This window comes from Vigna unguiculata, chromosome 4 (genome assembly GCF_037176805.1).
Source record: "Vigna unguiculata cultivar grain cowpea cultivar isolate G323 ecotype 2 chromosome 4, ASM3717680v1, whole genome shotgun sequence".
Lineage (NCBI taxonomy): Eukaryota > Viridiplantae > Streptophyta > Magnoliopsida > Fabales > Fabaceae > Vigna > Vigna unguiculata.
Genome location: NC_140795.1, coordinates 42651642 through 42661123, shown reverse-complemented (window position 1 = coordinate 42661123; position 9482 = coordinate 42651642). Strand labels below are relative to the sequence as shown.

The following is a 9482-nucleotide window of genomic DNA, read 5'->3' as shown; positions in this document are numbered from 1 at the left end:
AACTCAAATTTCAAGTCGTTCCGTTAACATATAACCCCATCCAACGATAAAACGAAGATAGAACCTACACTGGAATTTATCTATAAATGTTCTTAGCTTCTTTTTCTCTTAACTATTCACCCATAAACTGTTATTTCTCACTTCTTCTACATATTATATCCAATGTAGTAAGTATCGTACGATTTACGATATGAATCATACGATACAGCCCATCCCCGATACGAATCGTTAGATGTATCATTTTTACTCTCGAATCATAAACGTATCGTACGATACAAGTGCGAATCGTAAGAATCATGATTTGATTCGCGATACAAAATTACCCCCAAATTAAGACCCTAAATTTTCCCCTCGCCAATTTACCCCCAATTTAAAACCCTAAATTCCCCCCCCCCTTTATTTTATTCACATTGAAACTCTCTATCTTCGAAACATATTAACATTAGCGAACGAAGTTGTTCTCGACCTCTCGACTTTCGTTCTCGACCTCTCGACTTTCGACTTTTGCTTGCACTGTGGTGGTCGCACGGTGGTCGCGAGGTGGTGGTTGTGTTTTGTCTCGCGAACGCCTCTTTTTGTCTTTTGTTTGTGTGTGTGCGGTGGTTTTGTGGTGGTCGTGCGGTGGTTGCGCAATGGTTGCATTTTTGTCTCGCAAACTCCTCTATTCATCTTTTGTTCGTGTGTGTGGTGGTTATGTGGTGGTCGTGCGTGGTTCTGTGGTGGTGCGGTGGTTATGGGCAGGGAGGTTGTTTTCACATTTCTGGGTACGGGATTTTTCATTTATGTAGTTGCTGAACTTCAAACATGAGTAAGTCGAAAAGGGAGGTCGACATTACTTGGAATTACTGTGATAGTCTTCCACCAAATAGGCTACAGGTTAAATGCAAGTTTTGTTCTCACACTTGTTGGGGTGATATAGCAAGAATGAAACAACACCTTGTTGGAACAAAAAAATATGTCATTCCATGTTATAGTGTACCTGACGATGTGAAAGAAATATTTGTGAAGATGCTAAAAGGTAAAGAAAAAAAGACAGAGGATGGCAGCTTTGATTGTGGAGGAGACTTATCAAGAGATGTGACAAAGGGAAAAAAATGATCTTCAATAAATGACAATCAATGCATCATATAAAAATAGAGAAGATGTAATTAGAGAAATTTACAACTGTATTTATGGCAATGCATTGCCATTTAACCTTGTAAGGAACCCTCTTTTTATACAAATGTTGAAGGCTGTTGTAGAATATGGTAAAGGATTAAAACCTCCTTCTTATCATGAGGTAAGGGTTTCATATTTGAAAAAAGTTGTGGATAATGTTAAACAAGGTCTAGAAAAGTATAAAACTGATTGGGAAAAATGGGGATGTACATTGATGTGTGATGGATGAACGGATGGTAAAGGAAGATCATTGACTAATTTTCTTGTTAACAGTCCAAGTGGGACTTTTTTTTGAAATCTATTGATACTAGTGATGTCATTAAAGATGGGAAGAAAATGTTTGAGTTCTTAGACAGCATGGTAGAGGAAATTGGAGAGGACCATGTTGTCCAAGTAGTTACTGATGGAGCTTCTAACCTTGTGGCAGCTGGAAGAATGTTAATTGAAAAAAAAAACCAAATTCTTTTGTTCCCCATGTGCATCACACTGCCTTGATTTGGTTCTTGAAGATATTAGAGAGCTTCTAGTATTTTACAACACTATTAGCAATGCAAAGAAAATCACCACTTACATATATATGCATACGTGAGTTCTTAATTTGTATAGAAGCTACTCTAATGGAAGAGAATTAGCAAGACCAGTTGTCACACAATTTGCTACTTCTTATCTCACATTAAATTGTATTAAGCAACAAAAGAATGCTCTTAGATCAATGTTTGCTTCAAAGGAATGGGCTACTAGTCCACATGCTAATAAAAGTGAGGGTAAGCAAGTTATGAATTTGGTGTTGAGTGATGGTAGATTTTGGAGATCAATCACCTATTGCTTAAAATGTGTGATTCCACTCGTAAAAGTGTTGAGGCTTGTAGATGGTGATGCAAAACCAGCTATGCCATACATTTATGAAGCAATGGATAGAGCAAAGGAGCAAATTGCTGAAAATTTCCAAAAGATAGAAACAAGGTATAAAAAAGTGTGGAAGATTATTGACACTAGGTGGAATTTGCAACTACATAGGCCTCTCCATGCCTATTATCTCAATCATAGGTAATACATATTTCACCTAAATTTTTCCTACCAAGTACCTCTATTTTCGTTCTTCTCATGTCATCAATTTATTTTTGTTGTGTTAGATATCACTATGACAAAAATTTCAATATGGATAGGGAGGTCTTGATTGGTTTATATGAAACATTTGAAAGAATGGTTTTGGATGTTAGCACAAGAGTTACAATTGATCAACAACTTGAAAAGTTCAAGGGAGCTAAGGGGCTTTTTGGAATGCACATGGCAATAGCTACTAGAAACAAGAAACAACCTAGTAATGAAATTACTCTCATTACCACTTTTATACGATTTATAATTTTTAATTACATTAAATTATAATTCAATACTTCTTTATTTTGATAGCTCTTTGATGGGAGAGTTATGGAGGAAAAGGTAAAGAGTTACAAAAGATAGCCATGAAAATTTTGAGTCTCACATGTAGTGCAACAGAGTGTGAAAGGAATTGAAGCACCTTTGACCAAGTCCATACTAAGAGAAGAAATAGATTGGAACAACAAAGACTAAATGCTCTTGTCTATGTAAAGTACAATCTCCAACTTGAGTTGAGACAAAAGAGTAGAGAAGAGAAGGGGGAAACTTATGATCCCATATGTTTGTCGGATATTGAATCAGATGATGAATGGATTACAGAAAAAGAAAATCCTTGTTTGCCTATTGATTCGTCATGGATGGATATACATGAGTGCTTTGATGATGAAGAGGGAGCTCCAAACAAAAAAAAAAGGAAGAAAGGTAATTATTTATATTCACAAGTTGAAATTTGAATGTCAACAAACTGGAACTAAACTTTATTTTTTTTTCTTTTGCTGATATAGGGCCAAGAAACTTAAATGCCAAGACCAATAAAAAAGGAAAATCCATAGTGTGAGATGAGGAGGAATTTGAAGACATTAATGAAAGGGAAAGAACATTCACTAGAAGATGAAGATGACTTAAGTGATGTAGATCTTGGAGATAATGATGATGAAATATGAATGATTTAGACTAGAATGTTTTTTTTAGGTTCTTTAGAATACAAGCAACAACAACACTTATTTTTTGGATGGCTATAATGCAATACTTGTTTAGTAGCATATAGTCATAGTTAAAGAAATCTTAGGTAGCAACCACGATGTTTTTTGAAGGCTGTGTTGCTGAAATTGTGAATCTATGTGGTAAATATAGATATATACAACCACTTTATTTGACTATGAGGTTGTTTTGTTATTAATTGTCTCTAGGGATGGGCAAAAAATATAATTTTCTTGATCCAATCTACTTTTGCTCCATTCCAATCCATTTATAATCCATTTTATTAAAAATCCAATCCATTTAAAATCCATTTAATGGATCTGAATTTCAATCTAATCTACATTTTATATATTTTATGGATTGGATATCCATTTTATAAATCAAGATTTTTAAATGTGGATAATCTAAAAAATCCAATCAAAATTTTCAATTTAAATTTTTAGTTGGGTTAGACTAAAGGTTGAGATAGACTGTGCTAAATTCAGACTTGGACGGGCCTTGCTCGACAACCTATACGGATCGGGCAGGCCCGACAACCATAAGAGGTTGGGCGGGCCTAAAGATATGAACGAACTAGGCGGGCTCGACAAACCGAACGAGTCGATCGGGCCCAACGGGGAAGGCGGGCCCAAAGACCTGATGAGTCAGGTGGACCCGAAGACCCGAATGAGCAAGGCAGGTTCGAAGATCCGAACGGGCCAAGCGGGCTCGAAGACCCGAACGGGCCAAGCGGGCCCGATGACTCGGATGAGCCTGACGACCTACACGGGCCTTACAACCCTGATGGCACGACGACACGAATGGGCGCATCGACCTGGACGGGCATTACGACCTGGACATGCCCTACGACCCAGACGGTCTCGACGTCCCAGACGGGCCCTTCAAAATGAGGATGAGTTTAGATAATACCAACGAGGGCAAATTTATTTGCCATCTCTACTTTGAATGAATCACCTGCATTAGTATATCGACTCTATTTATTCCTAGAATCTAAAAGCAGGAGGAGAATTAGTTGGGCTACAATTTGGAACTAGTTCCCACTCAATCCCAAGCCAATGAAATAGGACAAGTAATTAGTTGATCCAACAACAAGCATAAACTAATTGAGAGAAATGTAATGAAAACATACTTTGATAAATAAAACAACACCAATACAATACTACAAGAAAAGTCTCATTAACAACCAATTTTAGTGGCCAAAAGTTGTTAGTTATTATAATGACCAATTTAGATACCAATTTACAAAATAAAAAAATTATTGGTTACTAAAATAGTTACTATTATGAAAAAAAACTATAATTGGTCGCTAAATTAGTCACTAATGAATTAAAGACTAATTTAGAAATCAATTCCTTTGGTAGAAAAAAACCTTGATAGCTAATGTTTAGTGCCCAATTTCTTTTGGTAGCTAAATGTTAGAAATCAATTTAGAGACCAATTGTAATTTTTTATTCATAATAGTAACTATTTTAGTAACCAATAGTTTTTTATTTTGTAGTTTGATATATAAATTGATTAGTATAGTGACTAACATCTTTTGGTCACTAAAATTATTTGTTAATGGGGCATTTTCTTGTAGTGCAAGAGAGTTCCAAAGGGGTTATCTTTGCTTCAACACTTAAAGAGATCCAACTCCTCATACTAGATTAGAACATTACAACATATGGAAGAATCATCTCTCTTTTACCATGAAATTGTCTACAAAAAGTCTCTTGTAGTCTCTCAAAATAAACCTCACAAAAAGTCTCTTTAAACAATGGTGCAACTCTTTTTTTATAAATTATCCAATGCACTTGTGACTCTAGCTATAAAGTTTTTTTCTTAGGTGGGTTTTTTTTATGGATCAGGCCTCATACTTTGGTGTTGTAGCTCCTGAGATAACTTCCTAAAGAAAAGATCTGCTTAGCCTCAAATTTAGTGCTTGAAATTTTCTTCTACAATAAGTTTGCTATTGTTGCTTAAGCCTTAAATCTGAACTCGTTAGATTTTCATTCTACTACTTGTTTGATGGACAAGTCGCTTTATCGTTGAATGAAATATTTACATAAAATCCAAAAAGTTCAAAAGAATTGGATACTGAGCGAGTCAATTACTAAAACCCTTTGGATTTGGATTATTCTCACATTTTTAGAATAGGATCTTCATCTTGTGTTATAAGAAAATCTAAATATTAGAATTTTTTTCGATTGTTGACATTCAGTTTCATATGATTTTTATTATGTTTCTACTATTTTATGTTAACAAGATTCTACCTAAATAGTTTCATGTAAGTAAAATGACTTGGAGAAGAAGACTCGATCAATCATCACGTCAAACAATAAATGTGGGAATTGTGTAGTGGATGCTCCTGTATACCATTTCTTAGGAACAAATCAACAAGACTTTGAAAATTGGGAGACTTTGAAAATTGGGTCATATTATTACAGAAAACGAAATACAACCATATGTGGTACAAATTTCATATGCAATTTAATAATTCAACACATGACATGACTCTTCTAATATCAATTTTATAAATCACACGTAGATAATTAGTCATTCACTTAAAATTGTCGCCAATTTTATAAATCATACATGCAGAAAATTAGACATTTCAACCACAAGAAGAGTCAAATCATGATATGAGAGAAGATAAAATCATATCTTGATTGAAATTATGATTGGTTAAAATTAGCCTTTAATTATTTTAATAGCATCACACACTCTCAAACAGAACTAGTTTATGCGAATTATCTGCATAATCTAGAAGAGATGTTAGAAAGATATTATTGAAAAATGATTTTAAATGTTTATATAAATTTAACCATTTTAATTTATAAAATAATTTCAGCTTACATAATAATTAAATACATATTGTTTATATAAATTTTTAATCTAATTCCTTATTTTATTTCTTATGAAATTACTTATAAAAATTTAATGTTAATATATGTTAGAATACATCTTGCCTCCAATAGTTTGATTAGTAACAATAAATTTGATAGCCTCCTCCAATGGTTTGGGGAAAGACTTGGAAAAGTCTTAGTAAACCCATCACATTACTAATTAATTTCTGGCTAATATTTAACATCTAATAATACATAGATTTCCAAACATGCATATTAGAGATGCTAAATAAACCCGCTCTCGTGGGTATTATCCGAATCTGTACCCATTTTGACGAAAATCTCCATATTGACTGGGTATGGATATGAATATGGAAAATTTTCTACTTTTTCAATTAGGTATGGATATGGGTACGGGGATGTACATATCCGTCTCGTCCCCATCCCCATACCCGCCATAATACCCGTCCCCATCCCCATACCTGCCATAATACCCGTCTCCATCATATCTCCGTCCCCATTTAAATTATTAAAATTTTCACAGTTAATTAAGTAACCTTTTATATATATATATATATATATATATATATATATATATATATATATATATACCAACTTTTTATTTTTTATTTTTCGAATTCTTTGGTTTGTTATGAAATTCATTCGCATATCCAATATATTTTTTATCTTATCATAATATTTTTCAATTATGTTCAAATGATGTATGTCAATTAAATATTTATGATGTCTCATATTTAAATATTTCTATTCTTTTTTAATATTTTTATTTATTATATATTTTTCTTTCACATGAAAATATTTAACGCTCTCAATTTAAGTGTTTAATAGCATAAACATTTTATTTACTAGGTAATATAAAAGATTTATCTTTCTTTACTCTATTATTATTAATTTTTGTTTTTTTCGAAGAACTCTTGTTTCATTAAAATCAATTCTCGTTATTTCTCAACCATTAAAATAAAAAAATTCAAAACAATTCAAAAAAATTCAAAAAAGGAAATAAAAGTTTAAAAAAATCATGAAGTGACACGTGACAGTCACTGTTCATGGCCGTTAATAATTTAAACGGTATTAGAAAAAAAAGACCCAATTGAACAAAATTGACAAAAGTTGAAACCTATTTGAATATAAAACCAAAATTAAGACTTATTTAATAAAACTTGACGAAAATTGAGACCTATTTTAACCTAAATAAAATCTTCAAAATTGAGTCTCAACTAAAATGTAATTAATTATGAGTTAGACAAGGGAGTGTAACTGATCATGATATCTTCAAATTTCACTCATAATTAAACACGTTCCATATTATAAAACTTCCAATTTCAATATATAAATACTGTAGAGACATTCCTGCAAAGATTCACATATATTCTAAAATATATGATGCATAGTTCATCGTAATTCACTAAACCAGAGTCAAATCGAGGTATGGAATAAGAAAAAGTATTATTTTCATTAAAATTCTAATAGATTAGAATCAATCTTTACTTCATTATCACGAAAAAATTCTCTCGTTGAGAAAATTATAAGAATTGTCTCTAATATCTTAAGGCAATATATATATAGAAATAATTTAGAGAGATGATTAACTTTAGAAATGAATAATTAAATAAATAAAATTTTAATTTAAATTGTGATAACTATTTTTAATTTTGAAAATAAAAAAAATCAATTATTCTATTTGTGTACATTTGGTATATGTAATTATGAAAATCAATCTCTTATTTTATTTAATATTATATAAGTATATTTGCTTAAAAAATTATAACCATTAATAAAGAGATACATATAACCACTAATATAGAGAAATAATTTAGAGAGATGATTAAATTTAGAAATGAATAATTAAATAAATAAAATTTAAATTTAAATTGAGATAACTATTTTTTTACTTTTTAAAATAAAAATAAATTATTCTATTTTTGTGTACATTTGTCATATGCAATTATGAAAATGAAACTCTTATTTTATTTGATATTATGTAAGTATATTTGCTTAAATATTTATAACCATTAATAAAGGATACATCATACACCCGTTTTTTTATCCATACATTTATTTTATGATCATACCCTTATAATAGTAAGAAAAAAAGAGTCATTTGACACAATTTAACAACTTTTACCAAGGTCAAATAGTTTTTATATTTTTTTAAAAAACGAAAATAAATAGTAATAAAAAGTAATATCAAATGATAATAAAAAAGTATAATGTCAAAATATTGATTTGTGCTACGATAGATATTTTCTGAACATCAAGTTTAAAATTTCAAAATATGATGTCTTATTTTAAGTCCAAATATTTCATATGATTTTTTTAGTGTAATATTTGAAAAAAAAATGTTACAAACAACATAAACATCGTGAATTACACAAGTCATTTGAAAAACGGAGATCTAATATAAATTTTTTTCAATTGTTTGAGTTTCAATTTCATATGATTTTTATTATGTTTATGCTATTTTATGAGAACATTATTTTATTTAGATAGTATCGTGTAAGCAAATAAAAAAATTTAGAAAAGACTTTCCCTATCCAGACCCAGACGTGGAAATTCTTGCGAAGTGCATTGGCCTCTTACATCGTGACACTCCATGAAAGAAACAAAAAGACATGGAAAATTTAAATCAGAGACAATGTAAATCTACATATATAATATTATTTCCCACCTCACCTCACTATAATTTTGATATGTGCTAGGATAAACATTTTCTGAACATTTTAGTATTTCAAAATATGATATTTCTTTTAGTCTAAATATTTCATATGATTTTTTTAGTGTAATGTTTGAAAGGGAATTGAAGAAGTGATTTAAAAAGCGGAAATCTAATATAATTCTTTTTAATTGTGTATGAGATTCAATTTCATATGATTTTTATTATGTTTATACTATTTTCTTTGAACATTATTTTATTTAGATAGTATCATTTAAAAAATAAACCTAGAAAAGACTTTAGCAATCCCATTCCAGACGTGGAATTTTTTGTGAAATGCATTGGCCTCTTCTGTTATATTCCACACAAGAAACAAAAAGACTTGGAAAGACTTGTAAATTGTACAGTGGAATGGTCCCTTATACCAATCTTTTCGAACAAAATAAAAAGGCTATCAAAATTGGATCATCTATCTCTTTAAAGAAATAAAACCACATATATACAATACATTTCATACTCAACCCACAATCCACAATTTTTTTTAAAGTCCATAATAATTAATTAATAGTGTTGATTTTGTGTCGTATTTGTTATAGATGCTGTATTAACTTTGAAAGTTGACTCTAATTAGTGATGATTAAGTCAGTGTTATTTTATTGTTAAATTTAAAATAAAATTTAAAATAAAGAATTTTATTGTTGACTTGACCAACTTTAATGTATTTTTATTTTAAATTTTATTTAATT

The 9482-nt window shown here is 30.5% G+C and overlaps 1 pseudogene; it reads left to right on the top strand.

The window, feature by feature from the left end:
* Positions 1 to 735: 735 nt before the first annotated feature.
* Positions 736 to 3011, top strand: LOC146887248 (uncharacterized; annotated as a pseudogene).
* Positions 3012 to 9482: the final 6471 nt, after the last annotated feature.